Raw genomic sequence first — 23,821 nt, 5'->3', positions numbered from 1 at the left:
ATTCTGAAGCATTTATGTCATTTAAAAAAAGCCCATACAGCACATAAAAGGCTTTAGAATTCATAAGGTTCAAGATAACTGAATGATATCTCAAATAATAAAACGTGTACGATCTCCTAAGCTTGTGTTAACCTCAGACTTTTATGCGGAATGCGTTCCAAATGGCACCCTATTCCCTATAGCGCACTCCCTGGTCAAAAGTAGTGCACTAGAAAGAGAAAAGGTTTCCATTTTGGACATACTCACTACTACATTGTGAAATGAAACCTGTACAGCCCTCATAGTCTGCTGCAGTGTGTTTACCCTGACTACATAGAAACTGCAAGGTGTGCAACATCAAGTAGGAGTGCCTCTTATGCATACAAAAGTGCACAATGGCACTAAAAAACAACCTCCAAGGGAACCTTAAACAGGAAATGATGCAGTGTTTTTTTTTTTTTTTTGTCATTGCAAAAGTTTTTTCCTATCGTTTTCTTATCGGCCGAGTTACACAGACGTTAACACAATGTGTTCCGTAGTGAAAATAGAGAGATGTACCTTACATTAAGGTCATGACCTAAAGCACAAGCAGGGATTTGTAATTCCGTGTGTCAGTTTCAATGTAGGACAGTCCCTTATGTTGACCCATACATGAAAACTACAGTGGCTCTTAGAGAGAGAGAGCGTGTGGTTTAGTCCCCTCGTATTTGGAAACCACTGTTTCATGTGAGACCCATTCACTAGGGTCTTCATCTAGCTACGCCACACGCGCACTACATATCACTGAGGGTGTTCCTGTGTCTATACGCTTAACATGTCTGTGTGTGTGTTTGTGTGCGCGCGTTGACTACCGTATGCATGGGGATATGAGAGATGAACATTCATTTTGTATTATTTGTTGTTGTTGGGGGTATGCTGCCCACAACTTCAAGAGTCCATTCTCAATAGTTTCCCAGAAGATCATATTACATAAGACTATAATTATTTGATTCACATTTATAAGATAACTCAATCTTTATTTACACACAATCAGTTGTACAATTAGATGTGACTTAAAGAACAGGCTTACATAAAGAACTTGGTGTGTTTCAGCAGTCAGCTCTCAAAGGCAAATTAAGGCTCAATTCTCGTTTAGCTTTTGTATGAGAAGGATTGTGATCTGAGGATGACTGTGGTCAGTATCGTCCCATTCGGATTGGATGCTGGACCCCCTGCTTCTTCCTGGGCCCCCTTAGTGGAGGTCTGGGTTTGGTGCTCATGTAGTCGCTCTGGGAACACTCCGTCTGAACTGAGGATCAAACACACAGAAAGAGGTGGAGAGCGAATAGGGTGAGCTGTGTATATGTATGCAGTGGCAGTTGTAGTTGCATTAAACTGTCTCCATGCATCACTTATGTTTTAAATAGATAATACTATATTGCATTATTTGACTTTTTTTTGTGTTTTTTAAACTTGTATTTTGTGCTTATTTTGACTTTTTGACTTTTACCTTTAGCTGTCATTGAACCCCCCACCCAGCAACTTCTCTCCCACTTATCTCCAGTTCCACATCCCAACCCTCAATTTCCCTCAGCCCATCCCACCTATCTCTGCTGGCCACCCTCTTCGTATTTCTACACGCAATGTATCTTTCAACTATGCTGTGATGTTTAACATAGAATTTTGAATCTATCGAATAGAATCGATAGATTGTGAGTTGAAGATGAATACTTTTACTAAGAGTATTAGTATGTTAGTAATTGACTGGCCAGGTCTCTCCAAATTTCCCAACAATGCATTTCTAGGGTCAATTTTAGATTCATGTTATGCTTTTCAGCCATTCCTGAAACTGACACCAGAAACCGGCAGCACAAATGGCAGCACAAATGGCAGCACAAATGGCAGCACAAATGGTCTATTGATTCTGTATCCTCACAACACAATCTGCAGAGCTGCGATGATTGCATGCCCCAAATATTCAACATTTGTTGGTGGCAAGAATTCGGTACAATCATTTTTACTGAAAAGCACAAAATGTTGAATCTTCCGTCATTTCAGCGGAAATGATATATCAACTCGTCGTTTTATATACAGTACCAATCAAAAGTCTGGACACATCGGGACACTCATTCAAGGGTTTTTCTTTATTTTTTTACCATTTTCTACATTGTACAATAATAGTGAAGACATCAAAACTATAAAATAACACATATAGTATCATGTAGTAACCAAAAAAGTGTTAAACAAAGTCACCACCCTTTGAATTGATGACAGCTTTTCAACCAGCTTCATGAGGAATGCTTTACCAACAGACTTGAAGGAGTTCTCACATGTGCTGAGCACTTGTTGGCTGCTTTTCCTTCACTCTGAGGTCAAACTCATCCCAAGCCATCTCAATTGGGTTGATTGGTGATTGTGGAGGCCAGGTCATCTGACGCAGCACTCCATCACTCTGCTTCATGGTCAAATAGCTCTTACAATAGCCCTTACACAGTGATGACGTTGAATGTGTTGCTGAGCAATGTGTTGCTGATCATACGAGCATTTAGTATTTTTTTTTCAACCTAACTTTTGGGGGGGGGGGGGGGATTTTGTCAGGATTTGGCCAGGGTTGTTCCGGGTTTTGGTCACTAGATGCCCCCATTGTGCTTTTTGACCTCATGTTTTTTCCCTTGTTCCCCATTATTATTTGCACCTGTGCCTCGTTTCCCCTGATTGTATTTAAACCCTTAGTTTCCCTCAGTTCTGTGCTCTGTGTTTGTATGTTAGCACCCAGCCCTAGTGTTCTGTGTATTCTTGTCGATTCCGGTGGATGCTCTTGTGGAATTCTGTTTTGTTTTTGAGTATCTCTTGAGGCTTTTTTGTGCTTTTCCTACCACCTTTTGGATTTGCCATTTTTTGTATTGAAGGACTTCTCCTTTTTACTTTATTAAATACACCGTCTTAAGTACTGCTGTGTCTGCCTCATCTTCTGGGTTCTGCTGACTATTCGTGGCTCAGTTGGTTAAGTGACTGTTTCTCACTCCGGAGACCCAGGTTCGTAACCGGGTCCTGACAGAAACACAGAGCCATAAATGAACCCAGAGGCAGCCAGTTCCCAGGACCTTTTTGCCATGCTGTCCCACCACCAGGAGACTGTCCAACGCCACGAAGCCGCCCTGGTTCAGCAAGAGGCCTTAATGGCTAGACATTCTCATCTTCTGTCGGAGATGCTGACTTCCATTAAGCAAATATCTGATCGTCTTACCCCGGCAACAGTTCCCGTCCCAGTACCTCAGATTCACGTACCCATGGCAGTTAACCCCCTGGCTGAACCTCGTCTTCCACCTCCCCAACGGTTCTCAGGTGATCCAAGTGCTTGTAAAGGGTTTCTCACCCAATGTTCTCTCTCCTTTGAGCTACAACCCTCGTCGTTTCCCACCGACCGGTCTAAGATCGCTTATATCATCACCCTGCTGTCGGAAAAAGCCCTGGCCTGGGCTACTGCTGTGTGGGATGCCCATAGTTCCTGCTGTGCCAGCTACTCTGCCTTTGCTGAGGAATTCAAACGAGTGTTTCAAGGCCCAAGCAGTGGTTCTGACTCAGCCAAACAGCTCCTGACTCTCCACCAAGGTTGGCGCAGCGTGACGGACTATGCCATCCAGTTCCGCACGGTGGCAGCAGCAAGTGGCTGGAACAACGAGGCGCTCACGGTGTGCTTTCTGAAAGGCCTTTCCGACACTATCCAAGATGAACTGGCCACTCGGGAACCACCGGACAATCTCGAGTCCCTGATCAAGTTGGCCTCACGCATTGACCAGCGTCTGAGAGAGAGAACTCAACCGTAGACCTCTAGCCCCTATCAGTCCCAGCTCCGAGTCCCCACCTTTATCCTCGCTGGCTCCATCGGAACCCATGCAGATTGGACGCATCTCCCAGGCTGAGAGAGACCGCCGGATGAGGAGCGACGCTGTCTATATTGCGGCAAACCGGGCCATTTCCGTTCCACGTGTCCCGGGCTCCAGGGAAACGCTCTGTCCCGTACAGACCGGGGGGAACTGTAACGGGAAACATAACCTCCTCCCATCCGTCCAACTCCCGTCTGCTCATTCCAGTCACCCTCTCCTGGGACAACCACAAGCTTCACCTTCAAGCCTTGGTAGACTCTGGAGCCGCAGGTAACTTCATGGATGGTGTCTGGGCGAAGGAGAATGGCGTTCCCTCTGAACCTCTAAGTGAACCCATGAGGGTCACTACATTGGATGGAAGCCCTTTGGGATCTGGACTTGTCACTCATGTCACTACCTCCTTGCGACTTTCAGTTTCACAACACCAGGAATTGATGAACTTTCATTTGATCTCCTGTTCCGAGTTCCCTCTCGTCCTTGGATACCCCTGGCTTCACAGCCATAACCCTCACATCGACTGGTCTGTGGGCACTATCAAGCAGTGGGGTCCTACGTGCCAAGCTACTTGTATTTTCCAGAATTCCCAGAGTTCTACTCCCGAGTCTTTAGAATCCATCGACCTGACCCGAGTTCCCGAGTGTTACCATGACCTCAAACTGGTGTTTAGCAAACAGAGGGCCACCATGCTACCACCCCATAGACCTTACGATTGCCCCATCGACCTGTTTCCGGGGACTTGCCCTCCCAGGGGTCGGATCTTTTCCCTATCTCCACCCGAACGAGCTGCTATGGATACCTACATCAAGGACGCTCTGGAAGCAGGCCTCATGCGTCCATCCACCTCCCCGGTGGGAGCAGGGTTTTTCTTTGTGGCCAAGAAAGACGGTGGATTACGTCCTTGCATCGACTACCGGGGACTCAATGCCATAACCGTCCGTAACCGTTACCCGCTACCCCTTATGGCCACAGCCTTCGAGCTGCTCCAGGAAGCAGTTGTTTTCACTAAGCTTGACCTGCGGAACGCATACCATCTTGTGCGGATCAGACCTGGTGACGAGTGGAAGACCGCTTTCAACACGCCTACTGGTCACTATGAATACTTGGTGATGCCCTTCGGCCTGACCAACGCCCCAGCGGTGTTCCAAGCGCTCATAAACGATGTGCTTAGGGATATGCTTAACATATTTGTGTTCGTTTACTTGGATGACATCCTCATCTTTTCGAGCTCCCTTCAAGAACACACTAAGCATGTCAGACAAGTACTCAAACGCCTCCTGGACAGCCATCTGTACGTTAAGCCGGAAAAATGTGAATTCCATTCATCCCGAGTACAATTCCTGGGATTTGTAGTGGAACCCGGTCGAGTCCAAATGGACCCCAGGAAGGTAGGGGCGGTAGCGGATTGGCCCACCCCAAATCCGTTAAGGAAGTTCAGCGTTTCCTGGGTTTCACAAACTTTTACCGCAAGTTCATCAAGAACTTCAGCTTGGTGGCAGCCCCTCTCTCAGCTTTAACCAAGGGTGGCAATGCAAGGTTTTTGTGGGGAAGAGAAGCTGAGACGGCCTTCCAAGGACTCAAGCAGTGCGTTCTCTCTGCTCCCATCCTGATACTACCGACTACGGATGAACCATTTGTGGTGGAGGTAGACGCATCAGAGGTTGGTGTTGGAGCTGTCCTGTCTCAGAGGGGTGAAGACAAGAAGCTTCATCCGTGCGCTTTCTTCTCACACCGGCTTACCCCGACTGAGAGGAACTACGATGTGGGGATCGTGAACTCCTAGCGGTTAAGATGGCATTGAAGGAATGGAGACACTGGCTCGAGGGGGCTTCTCACCCGTTTCAAGTGCTTACGGACCACAAAAATCTGGAGTATATCCAGCAGGCGAAGCGGTAGAACTCTAGACAAGCTAGATGGTCTCTTTTCTTCAATCGATTCCAGTTTATCCTCACCTATCGGCCCGGGTCGAAGAATCTCAAACCGGATGCCCTGTCCCGAGTCTACGCTCCTGCCATTCGAGATGACACGGACATGCCTGTCCTTCCTGCTGCTAAGATTGTGGCTCCGATCTCGTGGCAAGTTGAGGATACCGTGAGACGTGCTCAAGCTAGCGAACCGGACCCGAAAGGAGGTCCTGCCAATCGGTTGTTTGTCCCCAAGGCAGTGAGGACTCAGGTCCTTCTGTGGGGGCACTCCTCTCGCCTCACCTGTCATCCGGGCGTAGGTCGCACCTTGGAGTTCATCCAGCGTAAGTTCTGGTGGCCTACCATAAGAGAAGACGTTGCCACTTTCGTCAATGCCTGTCCCGTGTGCTGCCAGGGCAAATCTTCTCACCTCCGCCCTCAAGGACTCCTTCACCCTTTACCTGTTCCCCACAGACCCTGGTCCCATATCTCATTGGACTTTATTACTGGACTTCCTCCATCCCATGGCAATACTACTATCCTAGTCATAATCGACAGGTTTTCAAAGGCGGCCAGGTTCGTCCCTCTGACTAAGTTACCTTCTGCCAAGGAAACGGCTGAGTTGGTAATTAATCATGTGTTCCGAGTCTTCGGCATTCCTCAAGATATGGTTTCTGACAGAGGTCCCCAGTTCGCCTCAAGGTTTTGGAAGGCCTTCTGCCAACTCATGGGGGCTTCTGCCAGTCTATCTTCAGGGTACCATCCGGAGTCCAACGGCCAAACAGAGAGGATGAATCAAGAGCTGGAAACCACCCTCCGATGTATGACTCGTGACAACCCGTCCACATGGTCATCCTTTATTGTTTGGGCCGAATACGCGCACAACACCTTGCGCTCCTCCTCCACTGGTATGTCCCCGCACAGTGTCAGTTTGGCTATGCTCCTCCATTGTTCCCGGACCAGGAGGCAGAAGTCAGAGTGCCTTCAGCCTTGAAGTTCGTCAGACGCTGTCGGCTTATGTGGAGGAAGACCCGTCTTAATCTTATGCGTTCCTCACAGAGGTACCAACAACAAGCCAACAGACGTCGCCGTCCCGGGCCTACCCTGCGCCCGGCCAGAGAGTCTGGCTCTCCACAAGAGACTTACCTCTACGGGTGGAGTCTCGCAGGCTGTCCCAAAAATACATCGGTCCCTTCAAGGTTGCCAGGAGAGTTAACCCAGTTTCTTATCGCCTACACTTACCCAGATCCCTTAAGATTAATCCCACATTTCACATTTCATTGTTAAAACCTGTTGTTTTTTCTCCCCTTGTCCCGGCAGACAGACCTCCCCCTCCACCTCGTGTCATTGGAGGCCAGCCGGCTTATACCGTCCATCGGATACTGGATTCCCGCTCTGGCAGTATCTGGTGGACTGGGAAGGCTACGGTCCCGAGGAGCGCTCCTGGGTTCCTGCCAAAGACATCCTGGACCCTGACCTCATTCGTCAGTTCAGGGCCCTCCACCCTGAGAGAGCTGGTAGGAACGTCAGGAGCCGTTCCTAGGGGGGGGATTCTGTCAGGATTTGGCCAGGGTTGTTCCGGGTTTTGGTCACTAGATGCCCCCATTGTGCTTTTTGACCTTATGTTTTTTCCCTTGTTCCCCATTATTATTTGCACCTGTGCCTCGTTTCCCCTGATTGTATTTAAACCCTTAGTTTCCCTCAGTTCTGTGCTCTGTGTTTGTATGTTAGCACCCAGCCCTGGTGTTCTGTGTATTCTTGTCGATTCCGGTGGATGCTCTTGTGGAATTCTGTTTTTGTTTTTGAGTATCTCTTGAGGCTTTTTTGTGCTATTCCTACCACCTTTTGGATTTACCATTTTTGTATTGAAGGACTTCTCCTTTTTTACTTTATTAAATACACCGTCTTAAGTACTGCTGTGTCTGCCTCATCTTCTGGGTTCTGCTGACTATTCGTGGCTCAGTTGGTTAAGTGACTGTTTCTCACTCCGGAGACCCAGGTTCGTAACCGGGTCCTGACAGGATTTCATGTTGAATTCACAACCGAATGTAAATCCCAACTACAAGTTAATATCACAACTGAAAACCTGACATCTCTAGCAAACAATGGAGCTACAGGCAACAATCTCAGGGGGATTCAAAAGATTCAGATTGCTTTTCACTTTGATCATGTGCACACAAAGCTTTTTGTTATGTGAAATTTCTAGACTTTTTAGGTAGTAAAAATGTATTCCCATTCAAAATCCAATTTACCCTAACTCCTTAAGCCTAAAATAGCATTTTAACAAATTCAGGACATTATCTGGTTTTCCTATGCTGTCAGGACATTCTTGTGACTTGTGTAGGATATGTAAAAAACACACACAAAGGAAATAGTTTCTGAGGCTGAATCCTGCAGTACACTATATTTTACCTAGCCCCAAATCTGGATTATTCATATTTCATGATTTGTCATTTCATAGTATTTTAACCCACACATTGAACATGTTCAGAGAAAGAAAGAGATATCATAAAGTGGTGGAGAGATGCAGTCACAGAACTGTGTGGAATAGAAAACGTGAGTCACTTAGTTTCATCCCTGTCACCCCTGCCCATTCATTTCTGCAAAGTCCTATCACAATGAGGAAACAGCCAATTCAATGCATTTACATACACCTGCTTATTCTATTCATAATATAGCTGCAGTATAGATGTAAAAGCATATCCCCATCTGTAATAGGGGTTTAACTACAGTAGTTTGAGTAATGCGTTGGAGGAATTCAAACCACTGCAACTAGCATCCCCACCTGAAAAACCATGCAGCTTTGCAAGCATTACAATCTTGAATGATCTGCAACCCTTTGATTGGTCCACCTTTTGCTTTTGTTCCAGTTATCAGAATGTTCTGGTAGTGCTATGGATCCTGCCTGATGTGACATTTGTTAATACTGAGAATATAGATGAACGTTAATGACAAAGTCCAATGGTGAAACATTCAGATAGAAATGTAACAATTCGAGCTGAAACGATTCCTTATTCTACCTGACAGACATTTATATCTGTTCTACACAATACTCTGAACATTCTATAACACTGCACCCTCCTAAACAGACTCAGATCTTACCTTTACAGTTGTGGGAGCTTATCATGTTGGCAGCACTGGAGAGGCAGAGGGAGAGGAGGATTGTGGGTATCCAGTAAACGTTCATCTTGAAAGTTCTCAGTTTGTTGTGAAAGCTCCCCTGATATCCCTTTACAGTGCACAACAATCAGTGTAAATGTGACGATACACGGTATGCCAAACAGAACGAGACATTGACTGCTCTGCTCTACCTAGACATCACTCAACACATGCTCGTCACACGATGACAGTGTGCATATCATATCATTCTTCCTTTTGACCAACAATCTGGCCCCTTTTAAAGTAAGCAACACTCTCTGCTGCACATCTAACAGGGTGACAGACTGCACAGACTCTTGAGGAAAAAAAACACACTCTGTGGCAGTGCACTCTGAACTTCATAAGAAGTTTCTGCCCTCTACTGGTGTGTGACCTTTGATGGGCTTGGAACCTCGTACTCGAGGTTGATTCTAATAATTAGCCGGTTATTAAGCTGAATTTGGACAAAAACCTTCAGCGTTGTAGCTCTCAGGAAACAGACTTGGAAAGGCCTGCTCTAGACCCCTTAAACTCAACTCTGGACCTTGAAGCAAGTTTTCATTTCTCCCCTCTAATCAGGGACTGATCTAGACCAGGGACACCAGGTGGGTGCAAATAATTATCAGGGCAAAAAGATAACCAGCAGGCTCTGGACCTTGTAGGGTAAGAGTTGAATAACCCTGGTCTAGACCATAGCTGTGTTTGAATACTCATACTAACAGCACTATTTGTGATGTAAATTGAGTATGTAGTATGCTTATTGGTCATAGTATGGATATCGTTAATATGCCAAAAGTTCCCAGACGTCGTACTACATTTGCAAAAATGCGAAGTATACAATCAGTGGACAATATTTCTGTGCTTTTGGGGTCCATAATGCAATTCTTCAGAAGTAGGCGTGGCTTCACAACATTTTCAGATTTGAAGAAAATGGCAGAAAATATGCAGCTGAAGTCTTTCAAGAGCAGATACAAATGAATTGCTTTAACAAATTATGACAAATGTTAAGCAATATAATAAAGTAATGTATTTTCAAATAAGTTACATTACATGTTGTATGACAATTAGCTTCACTAGCCTTATGAACCGCATAGCACATCATTACAGCAGTTGCTTGTATGTACCGGTATGTTAGCTAGCTACTGTCCAGTTGTACAACTGACTAGGTATCCCCCTTTCCCCTAACGTTAGTTGGCTACTAATACATTGAAATTGCCAGTATATTAACTATATACTAACTAACTACACAATGTTTTGACTTGACCATTCATGTCATTCTTAGCTTAGCTAAGTGGTATAGCCATTGTGCATTCTCAATGGACAGTGTTAATGAAGTCGTAAGATGTCGTGCTAGTATTTTTTTTGCTATGCTAACTAGCTAGCAAGAAGTTGCATAGCAACAGCATCAACTTCTGGTAGACAGGTGAAGTGCTAGTACACTTAACTGAAAGGATACCGTTTGTTTACAGTAAACTACAATTAACGTGTAGTATATACTCATTAAGTATGCAGTATACAGTATGTTACTATGGGTATTTGAACACAGCTCACATAACTTCTGTTTTTCATAGCCTTCTTTGATAGCATGGATGGTTCTGATCAGAACAGCCAGTAGAATGTTCCGTTTTGTGAAAGATGCTATTGAACAAAGCCTAATATCTTCTCATCTCTTTCTCTGAAACACTGAGGGACTGACATGTCAGAGAGGAGAGAGCAATGGTAAAGGCCAGTGATGGGTCAAAACATCACAGATTGAAAATGCTGATTGTATCAAAACCAGAGCCAACTGGTGCTTGCACATCACTGTCAGACTGTGTTTAGACAGGCAGCCCAATTCTGATATTTTTTCAACTTATTGGTCTTTTGACCAATTGTGTTTTTAATTAGATTTTGCAGATCTGATTTGTCAAAAGACTCGTTAGGCAGTCCAATTCAGATTTTTAAAAACTTTTTTTACTTTCTAAATGCAGCCTGACACACCCAGATTCAAGTATTCAGCTCAACAAATGTTTCTCTCTGGCCCAGACCCAGGGAGAAGGAATAAAAAATGTCATGGCAATATTGTCCACTAGGTGGCATAATTCGTTTAGATGTATCTCTGCTGTTGATAATTATACATTTACATTTACATTTACATTTAAGTCATTTAGCAGACGCTCTTATCCAGAGCGACTTACAAATTGGTGAATTCACCTTCTGACATCCAGTGGAACAGCCACTTTACAATAGTGCATCTAAATCATTAAGGGGGGGGGGGTGAGAAGGATTACTTATCCTATCCTAGGTATTCCTTGAAGAGGTGGGGTTTCAGGTGTCTCCGGAAGGTGGTGATTGACTCCGCTGTCCTGGCGTCGTGAGGGAGTTTGTTCCACCATTGGGGGGCCAGAGCAGCGAACAGTTTTGACTGGGCTGAGCGGGAACTGTACTTCCTCAATGGTAGGGAAGCGAGCAGGCCAGAGGTGGATGAACGCAGTGCCCTTGCTTGGGTGTAGGGCCTGATCAGAGCCTGGAGGTACTGCGGTGCCGTTCCCCTCACAGCTCCGTAGGCAAGCACCATGGTCTTGTAGCGGATGAGCTTCAACTGGAAGCCAGTGGAGAGAGCGGAGGAGCGGGGTGAGGAGAGAACTTGGGAAGGTTGAACACCAGACGGGCTGCGTTCTGGATGAGTTGTAGGGGTTTAATGGCACAGGCAGGGAGCCCAGCCAACAGCTGCAGTAATCCAGACGGGAGATGACAAGTGCCTGGATTAGGACCTGCGCCGCTTCCTGTGTGAGGCAAATACTCTGCGGATGTTGTAGAGCATGAACCTACAGGAACGGGCCACCGCCATGATGTTGGTTGAGAACGACAGGGTGTTGTCCAGGATCACGCCAAGGTTCTTAGCGCTCTGGGAGGAGGACACAATGGAGTTGTCAACCGTGATGGCGAGATCATGGAACGGGCAGTCCTTCCCCGGGAGGAAGAGCAGCTCCGTCTTGCCGAGGTTCAGCTTGAGGTGGTGATCCGTCATCCACACTGATATGTCTGCCAGACATGCAGAGATGCGATTCGCCACCTGGTCATCAGAAGGGGGAAAGGAGAAGATTAATTGTGTGTCGTCTGCATAGCAATGATAGGAGAGACCATGTGAGGTTATGACAGAGCCAAGTGACTTGGTGTATAGCGAGAATAGGAGAGGGCCTAGAACAGAGCCCTGGGGGACACCAAGCGCGTAGGAGACAGATTCTCGCCACGCCACCTGGTGGAGCGACCTGTCAGGTAGGACGCAATCCAGCGTGGGCCGCGCGGAGATGCCCAACTCGGAGAGGGTGGAGAGGAGGATCTGATGGTTCACAGTATCGAAGGCAGCCGATAGGTCTAGAAGGATGAGAGCAGAGGAGAGAGAGTTAGCTTTAGCAGTGCGGAGCGCCTCCGTGATGCAGAGAAGAGCAGTCTCAGTTGAATGACTAGTCTTGAAACCTGACTGATTTGGATCAAGAAGGTCATTCTGAGAGAGATAGCGGGAGAGCTGGCCAAGGCGTTCAAGAGTTTTGGAGAGAAAAGAAAGAAGGGATACTGGTCTGTAGTTATATTTGTATGACACATTTAAACACACTTTTGACAAATGGTTTTTCAAGCACTTATATATATTATCACATAAGTCCTTTGTACACCATTGCCACTTTACTGGGTTACCACTTTCAGATTTAGCCTAATTAGGTAATGGTCAACGGTGATAATGATAAAGGGGCGGCAGGGTAGCCTAGTGGTTAGAGTGTTGGACTAGTAACCGGAAGGTTGCAAGTTCAAATCCCTGAGCTGAAAAGGTACACATCTGTCGTTCTGCCCCTGAAAAGGCAGTTAACCCACTGTTCCTAGGCCGTCATTGAAAATAAGTATTTGTAACTGACTTGCCTAGTTAAATAAAAAAATAAAAATAATTAACTTGGCAACTGGGTTAGATGGCGCAGCTCTGCCTCTTGCTCCGAAGCAACTTAGCAGTATTTTGTTTTTTTGTGTGTTATTTCTTACTTTACTGGCCCAAATATTTTTTGGTGTTATTACATACAGCTGGAAATAACTTCTTTTTTTTAACAAGCATTTCGCTACACCCGCAATACCATCTGCTACAAATGTGTATGTGACCAATAAAATGTAACTATTTTTTCTGTTTGGAATTCATGTAAGAGATTAGAAAGAATTTGCAAAAAAATAGATTTTAATTTGAACTTGACAGGATAATGAATGAGGTTTGATAATAATGAATCAGTCCATATGAATTTGCAAAACAACATGGTACATTGCATTGGCTTCTTCAGCATTCTGGTTGAGAAGGGTGCAACTTCACTCCATACCCCCAAATACACACTGCAACCAAAACAGGAGACAATTTTTACAATTAGAGTTAAGTGGAATTCTACAAAATTAAGTCTGCCATAGAGTGGAGAGAAATTAAGTTGAATGATATCGGAGTGAGACTGGCCAACAAAATAAATGGGGGTAATTTGACCATGATAACAAGTTTAGATAGTTTTGCAGCCAGCTAACTTGGCAATAAAAAAGAATGTTAGCTGACATGGGCCAATTGACTGACATAATAGAACTGCTGATGCACAACCAAATTTCGAAATTGTATCTTATATGTATCTTATACTCTACTATTCTAACTTTATTTCACCTTTATTTAACTAGGTAGGCAAGTTGAGAACAAGTTCTCATTTACAATTGCGACCTGGCCAAGATAAAGCAAAGCAGTTCGACACATACAACAGAGTAACACATGGAGTAAAACAAACATACAGCCAATAATACAGTAGAAAAATAAATCTATACGATGTGAGCAAATGAGGTGAGATAAGAGAGGTAAAGGCAAAAAAAAAGCCATGGTGGCGAAGGAAATACAATACAGCAAGTAAAACACTGGAATGGTAGATTTGCAGTGGAAGAATGTGCAAAGTAGAAATAGAAATAATGGGATGCAAAGGAGTAAGCTGAGACCCCGACTAAATTTTTTTTTTTTAAAGGTATCAGAGGTCCTTCAAAAGGGGGGCCGCAGGTGGAGTGTCCTTCGCCCTCGCCTGTCGGGCACTATTTTCCAGAAGTTCCGTTAATGACAAAGGGCAGGTGTCCGGCAGGCGGGAGCGAAGGACAGTGTGTGCTAGCGTAGTCCTAATAAGGATTCCAGTACACGGTGTTGCCTCCGCCTCCCGGCAAAGCTAGCGATAGGCGGGGGCGACACCGGTAGATGTATCTTTCGCCCCCGCCTTTTGGGTACGGTTTTCTCCGGTACACAGCATGCGGGAGGCAACAAGGTGTGCTGACTTGACACCGAGTATTAGCTAGCACAAGCCACGGCGTGGCTAGCGGGTGGCAGGGGCGACCGGTAGACAGTATCCCGACAGTCAGCCATGGTTTTCTTGGGTACACAGCTGGCGGGAGGAGGGTGCGAAACCGTGTGTCAGCTAGCTCCCGCCTGCTGTACGGCTTCCTGCAGTTCTATTCACGACGAGGAGAGAAGGACAATGTCCAGTTAGCAAAGAGGACTCCGGTAACCAGGAGGCGTGGTCGAAAAAAACATATTTCCATTTTGACCCACATTCGAAAGCGCCACACGACATACCCCAGCATGAAGATGTCCTGCTTGGAGGGGGCCTTCATACAGGAACCAATGGGTATACAAGGGGGGGGGGGGGGGGGCAGTCATGCAGAAACCAATGGGATGATCGAGTGGGGTCGTGAAGGAACCAATGGGATGCTCGAGAGGTATGTTCCTGCAGATGCAGAAATGCCCACATGCAGGAACGCCCCATCTGCGTGCTGCAGTTGCACACCAGTACACTGGGTTGGAGAGGTGCTTACTCACTCCCATTAGTCGAGCCTAATTCTGGGCTGGACAGGAAACAGGAGACGCTTGGCGTGCCTCGCGCAACAATCCTGGGAAAGAGAATGAGGATGGGAATATGTATGTATTTGCACGATGAGCGGTTAGTTAAAAAAAGATGAGGACAACGGGCACTACAATTACTTCAAGTGTTTCACAGAAGCGTGTTATTTGGACCATTAAGTTTTTGGAACAAATACCGTGATTACTGCGTTTGGTTTTCATCAACCATTGGTGGGAAAACAGAAGAGGAGCCGCTGTTAAATCCCAGTTTGACTGTAAGTGGGTTGTGAAATCAGCTTTTCTCACCTATAGATGTGTTTAGGATTTATTTATTGATTAAAAACTAACAATCTACTGAACAAAACATACCACGAGTTATGGGGTACCGGCCTAGGTGATCCTTATTGTTGCGTCTCCATGAAAAAAGGGCCGAGAGACGGGAATTGATAGCCTGCTGGGTGTGAATTGTTTGTGGAGGAAGGGTAGTTTGTTGTATAGGACCTCACATTTGAAATATGGCTATGTTTTTAGTTAAACATTTACCTTTTTATAAAGTCTATGATGTCAACTCGTGGTATGTTTGAAAGAGTTATGCTTTTGCGGTGCTCTTATGCGGCCATTGAACACTCCTTGGATAAAGGGTGTGTGTGGCTGGCCAGATTAGGGAGCACCACGGGCTGACCATGACCTATTGAAAAAGATTACTGGACAACTGTTGTTAGGTCGTCATACTAGTGATTGTTTTTTTTATGAACAGGCCGGGGATACAAAGTAGCACTGTCTGTGTGAATTACTCTTGAATGTCAGTTGATGATGGTCTAGGATGGGTAAAATGTTTTCATGCAAATTTGCTGACATAGTCGTCTCTCATCAAAGTCGATTTGTGTAACGGAGAACAGCCTACTCCCATGCCATTTTAAGCGACATATGATAGGCCTAGTGTTTCGTTGAACAGCGATATTGCTGCCAGTGTCCCCACCCTGTTCTGACTGGTCTCGGACAAGACATAATAGTAAACGTAAATTTGGGACACCAAATGTCTATGTTCTCTGGATACGTGAGGTTGAATTTCATTAAATTATATGTCTGGCAGAAATGAGCGTTTGAATCCGGGAAGTTGCTCTCACGATTTCTCCAAGCCAGAATGTTTAATACAATTATATATTAACATACATTTACCGGTTCTTGTGGCTGGTCCTTTCGGTGGTAGGAATGTGAGATGATACATCCGCAGGAAAGTATAATTACATTAACTTTTCAAAGCATTGGTAGTGCATTCCGATTTATATCACCTGAAGCATGATCAGTAGATAAAAATACATGCACACTTGCTGAGTTTTGCACATGTTTACATGGTTCTGCACATGCTTCAGGTGATAGAAATCTGAAAGCACTAACAGCACTATGAAAAGTTGATGTAATTATACTTTCCCTGTGGATATATTGTCTCCCAGTCCTGGACATATAACGTGAACGTATAGCCACCCAAAGGTGGTGCACAAATCTCATCATGGACAATTAGCAACTACTTACATGTTTAGCTACTTCGCATGTTAGCTAACCCTAAACCCTTTAGCTAACCCTAACCATTTAACTTAGCTCTAGGGGTTAACGTTAGCCAGCTACCTAACGTTAGCCACCTAGTAAAAACCTATTTAATCCATTTTAGCATTAGGCTGTAACGTAGCAAAAAGTAGTTAAGTCAAGGGGTCTGAATACTTTCCAAAGGCTTGAATTCCAAGCGTCAAGTCTGGAGGAAACCTGGCTCCGTCCCTACGGTGAAGCATGGTGGTGTCAGCACTCAGGACCTCAGACTGGGGTGAAGGTTCACCTTCCAACAGGACGAAGACCCTAAGCACACAGCCAAGACAACGCAGGATTGGCTTCGGCGTAAGTCTCTGAATGTCTTTGAATGTTCTTCGATCTGACTTGAACCCGATCTAACATCCCTGGAGAGACCTGAAAATAGCTGTGCAGCGACGCTCTTCATCCAACCTGACAGAGCTTGAGAGGATCTGAGAATGGGAGAACTCCCCAATACAGGTGTGCCAAGCTTGTAGCGTCATATACCTCAGAAGACTCAAGGTGGTAATCGCTGCCAAAGGTGCTTCAACGAAGTACTGAGTTTAGGGTCTGTAAATGTGATATTTCATTTATTTTTGTTAGCTAGCACACAGGGCTTTTGATTTTGATTTGTTTAGCACCTTTTTGGTGACTACATAATTCCATATGTGTTGTTTCATAGTTTTGATGTCTTCACAATGTAGAATATAGTAAAAATAAAGGAATGAGTAGGTGTGTCATTGACTGGTACTGTATGTATACGAGTGTTTCAAGGCTAAGTCGACTCTGGCAATAGACCCTAAGACAAACACAGAATTGAGAGTATGACTGGGTTTCTCTGCTCATAGCTTCAGACAGACACTCACACTGTAAAGTTAATGACCCTTCATTGAATGTAGAGTTCATAGCTTATTTTGCAAAGAGGAGCAGAGTGCAAGGCCTCTCTCTGGATGCCATATGTACCCAGGTTCCCAATACCTGCTAAAATATCAAAACAAACGTGTTGGGTGGGCATTTTGTTACTCTAGTAGGGCTTGGAAAGCAGAGGTTTCTTTTTGATGAGCTCCTCTTGCGAGGGGGCACAAGCACTGCTGGCACGCTGTAAGATTGCTAGTGAAATGAGGCCTACTGGGTGAAGCTGACAAACTTATGACACCTGTCTATCTGTCCAACATTTTATGACCATATGGCATTTTTTTAGGCAAGCATTTAATGTAGCCTAAACACCGAAACTGCCCTAATCTCTGTGTTTGGGGACAGAGCAGTAACCTTTCTATAGGCAGTGAAGTCCTATCACCTTTATTGGACACATACAGGTAGTTCCCTCCCCATTTGGGACTGTTTGCTTTGGTTCAAGGTGAATACACCTAAGTTACGGGCCAGATGATAACAACCAACTATCACTAGGTGGTTTCATAGTTTTCTTGTGAACGCTGTTTACATTTACAAGGACAGCAAGCAGCAGGAGTTGTGGTTTCACTTTTGACAGAGATTTCACTGTCATGCCAAAAGAACAGGGAAAATAATGGAAGGAAGCACATTTATTTTTAAATTTTACCTTCATTTAACTAGGCAAGTCAGTTCAGAACAAATTCTTATTTACAATGACGGCCTAGGAACAGTGGGTTAACTGCCTGTTCAGGGGCAGAACGACAGATTTGTACCTTGTCAGCTCGGGGATTTGAACTTGCAACCTAGCGGTTACTAGTCCAACGCTCTAACCACTAGGCTACCCTGCCGCACCAGCATAAGTGAAGACCTATGCAATCTTAAGTTGACCCCTACCTCCTGTTCACCTTTGGAGTTCTGAAAGAACTTCTAGTAGTTCCACCTTGCCTTTCAATAGGCTAGATTGAATTTTTGTTGTTATTGCGTACTCCTATCCAGTCCTCACAGATCTCCACAAGTGTCTATCTAGGGCAGTTACTATTTTTTGTAAGGGGGCCACTTTGTCAGAGGGCCGCACAGATTGTTGTAATTTTTCTTTCAATATCTTTTGAGAGCAATTTCAGAGCAATAGAACACATGCAATTGTTTTGTTTTCCAGTACTACACAAATATATACATACACACATTAAATAGGCTACATCACATGTATTTGACCCATATTAAGGGTTACCTCAGTAGTTGGATGAGTGAAGATGTCCCTTCTGCTCCCTGACTGAATTAATTTTAAATTTATAGTCTGTTGCTATCCTTGTGAGGCAATCCAGGTGTGCATTGGTCAGTCTGTTTTTGTTTCACAATGTTCATTGAGTTCTTTCTCTTTCCCTCGCATGTTTGGGGCGCCGGAAGTGCACATAGATGCCAGATTTGACCAGTCAATATTATTAGAAAAAAATAGAATATCCTCTCGTGTTTGTACCTGAAGGGGCAGTAAACATAAAAGTAACTCTCTGAATGACTCATTTTGAGGGAAGCGGACCCAAACACACAATTTGGCAATTTCACTTAAATCAGTGCTTTTGTCAAGTGCAGTACTAAACACTGCTTCATGGTTGTCAGTAATCAGTTGCTTGCTGATGTCTTCTATGCCTATTGTTATGGTCGAGTCTCTGAGAGTTGCAGTCCCTTAATCTTAAGGATGTGACACCCCCCCCCCCTTTTTTCCCCCCACTTTTTGCCTGAAATAACATACCGAAATCTAACTGCCTGTAGCTCAGGACCTGAAATATGCATATTCTTGATACCAATTAAAAGGAAACACTTTGAAGTTTGTGGAAATGTGAAAGTAATGTAGGTGAATTTAACACATTAGACCTACTACAAGAAAATACAAAGAATTATTATTTTTTTGTTCCATCTTTGAAATGTAAGAGAAAAGCCATAATGTATTATTCCAACCCAAGCTCAATTTAGATTTTGGCCACTGATGGCAGCAGCGTATGTTTGAAGTTTTATACTGATCCAATGAACCACTGCATATCTGTTCAAAATTGTTTACCAAGACTGCCCAAATGTGCCTAATATGGTTTATTAATCCAGTTTCAAGTTCATAACTGTGCACTCTCCTCAAACAATAGCATGGTATTATTTCACTGTAATAGCTACTGTAAATTGGACAGTGATGTTAGATTAACAAGAATTTAAGCTTTCTGCCTATATCAGATATGTCTATATCCTGGGATGCAATGTTTTGTCTGAGGGCAAAAAACATTATTTGACAATCTCCACATCTTCTTGTTTCTTGCGAGTATCCAAGCAATCTCATATGTTGCCTGACAGTTTTCTCTGCAACAGTGCTAGATCTGTCCATTTGTTGTTCTTTGACCTGTCCTTTTGAGTTGCGCTATTTTGTTGCTTTTTGGAGGATATGTTTTGTCCAAGTGGCCATGGTGTGACTGGAAATTTGCTTGTTTAAAACAATTGACTGCCTTCTGGCAAATAAGACATTGAGCTCGTCCCATCATGCAGTACAAGAACACTTGTCTGTCCATTTCTCTTGGAACTTTCTGTGTTCTTCTTGAATCGACCGTGTCCTTGTCTTAGCCACCGGCGCTACGTTAGCTAGCTGCATTTCCCCACTGCCATTTGCAGATACATTTTTGTTTTCTCCTGGTTCTCTGATGGCTGTTCGTTCACAGCTGCCACGTTGTTCTCCAGCGCTTCCCCCTCATTTTCCTTGTCAATAGATGTACGTTTTTTTTTTACAATAAATCGTTCCATGTCTACCAGACTGTAAAATTAGCTTGTCGCAAACTGATATGGGTCAGTCGCTGAAGCTGTGCAGTTGTGTTCTATTTCGGCAAATGTTCTGTTTGGGGATTTGTTCAACAGTTGCGCTATACTTCCATCTATCTGCCGTCCAGGGAACAATAGATATATTCAATGAAGTGATTCAGGCCTGCATTAAACACATTGATTTGAAATTGTATCATTGTTATGAATGGAAAATCACTGTGATCTGCAAATTAAGGATATCACTGGTCTAGGGGGTAGGGGCTGGTTGACTTGAGATGGCGGCTTGATTGTCAGTCTTGACAATAAATGTTATTAGTTTAGCTGTGTGGTTTTGTTTATAAAGGATCGCATTGCAACTTACATCGGCAGGCAGCTGTGTGGCCACATTATTTTGAAATCCAAAGGACTTTGTTAGCTGTGTTCTTTGGGGCTGATGTAGCCTGGGTTGTGTTCATTAGTTCAAAACGTTGTGCAACAAAAAATGTAAATGCACTTATTATTTGACAAATCCAGGTATTCCATTCCCGTTTTACTCCATTCCCCTTCCATTTGGTGCCTACTGAACACAACCCAGGCTTTGTGTACGTAAACGGCACAGTCATGGTTTAAGTTTTCCATTGATTGTGGGGGACCATCTGTCAGGAGGAGCTGGTGAGCGTCCCAAATGGCACCCTATTCCCCATGTAGTGCACTACTTTTGATCAGGGCCCAGAGTGCTTTGATCAAAAGTAGTGCAATATATGGGCAATAGGATGCCATTTGGGATGCAAACCTGGTGTCATTTTAGTTTCTCTTTTTTGAAGGGCAGATGTAAGTGAGTTCAGTGTTCCACTTTTTCCCTGAGGCCAGGAGGGAGAAGAGTGGGAGGAAAACAAGAGAGAGACTGCATGTCTGAGAACTGCAGAGCACAACAAAAACCACACATCTTACAGCCACTGCATGGTTTTCCCATTCACTACTTTTGTTTAAAAAAAGTTCTCTACCTTGTCTGCTCCCATATTTATCTCACCCTCTTCCCTTTCATGTCACAGTGAAAGTAGTTTTTAGTGGTAAAAAGGTACCACCTGTTTAAAAAAAAAAAACAATTCCCCCTACCCCTTTCAAATATACAAAAATAATGGAAAGGCCTCTGTGTGCAAGGCGCTATACAGCAGGGACAAGGAAGCCAAATATAACTCCCTCTTGATTTTCCTGTTCCAGTGAAAGTAGTGAAGCACATGTAGAAGGCCCTCTGCTCTGCCACCCACCACATGTCCCTAGGCACAAAAGGCAGCCCTCGAGCCACACAAAGAGCAGCAATGCCACTGAGATGACGGGTGTAGGCTTACCCAGGATGTGTTACACCCAGAGGGGGTGTGGGGGGCACTTCAAAGATATTCATAACTTACTGTGATAAAGAACTGGTGGGGGGAGGGCAGGGAAACCTGTGACGGGGCCTGCTGGTAAAGGAGATATCCCTGCTGCCAGTGCCTTGGGCAGGGTTGGGGGTTTGGTAGTGGGCGTGGTAGGGGCCTGCGAAGGGCAGCTGGCGCCATGGTGCCCGACAGAGTAACACCCTCATACAAACCAGAACCCACCCCGCTTTCCTAGGCGTGAGTTTCCCCTATTGTAGTTTGCCCTGGTACATGGCCTCTGTCTCTTAGGTCCCTTAGGGTTCATATAAAATTTTCTTGACCTTTTGAGGACAGCTGCAGCTGCTATTTTGGAACAAAGGCAGCCAGCCACCCGCCTGCCTGCCCTAGATCCCCTCCTATGGACAAAGATGGAGAAGGACATTTTCACTGACCAATTGTTCACAGAAATGAACAAATTCCAAATCTAGATGACTCAATGAAATGAACAAGAAAATCAATATTTTTAATTTACATAGTGTTATTTGATTGATACTGTAATTCATTTTTGATTTCTTTGCACAAAGAAATGAACAGGGGTTCTTATCTGGATGTTTTAAATGGATCGGCAGCACACATCTGTGGGTCCATGTCTAGATCATGTTTTCAGACTGTTAAAGGGCTGGTGTTCAGACTCTGTTCTGTCTGTCTGATTGGAACAGGCAGAAGGAGGGCACCCTTGCCCGTGTTGAGGGGAATGCAGGAATACATCTGGGTTCTCATTTAGCAGGAGCGCTCAAGCGATGCCATGCAGGCCGCACAGGAGTGATGAACAAAGTGAGGCAGAGGCAGTGTTGCCCTACAATGAAAGGAAATGCTCTCTCCCCCCTCTACCCTGTACATCTCTCTTCTCCCCCTCCCCCTCTCTCTACCTTCTCTTTCCCTTCCTTCCTCCCTCCCTCTCTCCATATAGTATCATTATAAGCAGCTTGTGTAGTTATTAATCAGTCAATAGCATGAGCACAATGTTGGCTGATTTTAAAGCTTCCGCATGCTTAGGTTTGCCTGGTCTGATGTTTCATGCGTTGAAATATAATATATTTTCCATACGCACAAAAAGCTTATTTCTATCAAATGTTGTGCACATTTGTTTGCATTTCTCCTTTGCCAAGATAATCCATCCACCTGACCGGTGTGGCATATCAAAAAGCTGATTAAAAAGCATGATCATTACACAGATGCACCTTGTGCTGGGTACAAAAGACCCACTAAAATGTGCAGTTTTGTCACACAACACAATTCCACAGATGTTTTAAGGGAGCGTGGAATTGGCATGCTGACTGCAGGAATGTCCACCAGAGCTGTGGCCAGATAATTGATTTCTCTACCATAAACCCCCTCCAATGTCGTTTTAGAGAATTTGTCAGAACTTCCAACTGGCCTCACAACCGCAGACCACGTGTAACCAGTCCAGGACCTCCACATCTGGCTTCTTCACCTGCGGGATCGTCTGAGACTAGCCACCCGGACAGCTGATAAAACTGTGGGTTTGCACAGCCAAAGAATTTCTGGACAAACTGTCAGAAACCATCTTAGGGAAGTTCCTCTGTGTGCTTGTCACCCTCACCAGGGTCGTGACCTGACTACATTTCGGTGTCATAGCCAACTTCAGTGGGCAAATGCTCACCCCTCGATGGCCACTGGCACACTGGAGAAGTGTGCTTTTCACAGATGAATCCTGGTTTCAACTGTACTGTGCAGATAGCAGACAGCGTGTGGGTGAACAGTTTGCTGATGTCAACGTTGTGAACCGAGTGCTCCATGGTGGCGGTGGGATTATGGTACGGGCAGGCATAAGCTACGGACAACGAACACAATTGCATTTTATCGATGGCAATTTGAATGCACAGAGATACCGTGACGAGATCCTGAGGCCCATTGTCGTGCTGTTCATCCGCTGCCATCACCTCATGTTTCAGCATGATAATGCACGGACCTATGTCACCAGGATCTGTACAAAATTCCTGGAAGCTGAAAATGTCTGGTGAGTAGGCAGGCCATGTCACACATTGAGCATGTTTGGGGTGCTCTGGACCAGTGTACGACAGCAGGTTCCATTTATCCAGCAACTTTGCACAGCCATTGAAGAGGAGTGGGACAACATTCCACCGGCAACAATCAACAGCCTGATCAACTCTGAAGGAGATGTCGTGCTGCATGAGGCAAATGGTGATCACACCAGATACTGACTGGTTTCTGATCCACACCCCTACTTTAAAAAAAAATGTTTAAGGTATCTCTGACCAACAGATGCATATCTGTATTCCCAGTCATGTGAAATCCATAGAATAGGGCCTAATGAATTTATTTAAATTAACTGATTTCCTTTTTATTTTTGTTCAGTGTAAGATAACACAAGAAATCTGTCATTAATTTAGACATTTTTGCATAGGAGATCTTAGTCGCGCAATTTTACATCTAACTAAGATGTTTGGTGCA

The 23,821-nt window shown here is 44.7% G+C and overlaps 1 protein-coding gene and 1 long non-coding RNA gene across 2 annotated transcripts in view; one reads left to right on the top strand and one right to left on the bottom strand.

Annotated features, from left to right (window-relative positions):
- Positions 1-974: 974 nt before the first annotated feature.
- On the bottom strand, positions 975-9,176 carry LOC135543064 (uncharacterized). The gene is made up of 2 exons (XR_010456178.1): positions 8,849-9,176; positions 975-1,267 (listed from the first exon to the last, which is right to left on the bottom strand). It is a non-coding gene; the product is annotated as an uncharacterized LOC135543064 (long non-coding RNA).
- A 5,388-nt stretch (positions 9,177-14,564) lies between these two features.
- The window catches only part of LOC135543605 (ras-associated and pleckstrin homology domains-containing protein 1-like), a 77,074-nt gene continuing 67,817 nt past the window's right edge, over positions 14,565-23,821 (top strand). The window contains 1 exon segment of the mRNA XM_064971005.1: positions 14,565-15,022. The gene's annotated coding sequence lies outside the window, so the exon portion shown is untranslated.

This window comes from Oncorhynchus masou, chromosome 7, assembly GCF_036934945.1.
Source record: "Oncorhynchus masou masou isolate Uvic2021 chromosome 7, UVic_Omas_1.1, whole genome shotgun sequence".
Classification (NCBI taxonomy): Eukaryota; Metazoa; Chordata; class Actinopteri; order Salmoniformes; family Salmonidae; genus Oncorhynchus; species Oncorhynchus masou.
The sequence above is the reverse complement of the archived record's forward strand: the minus strand, read 5'-3'. Positions and strand labels throughout refer to the sequence as shown.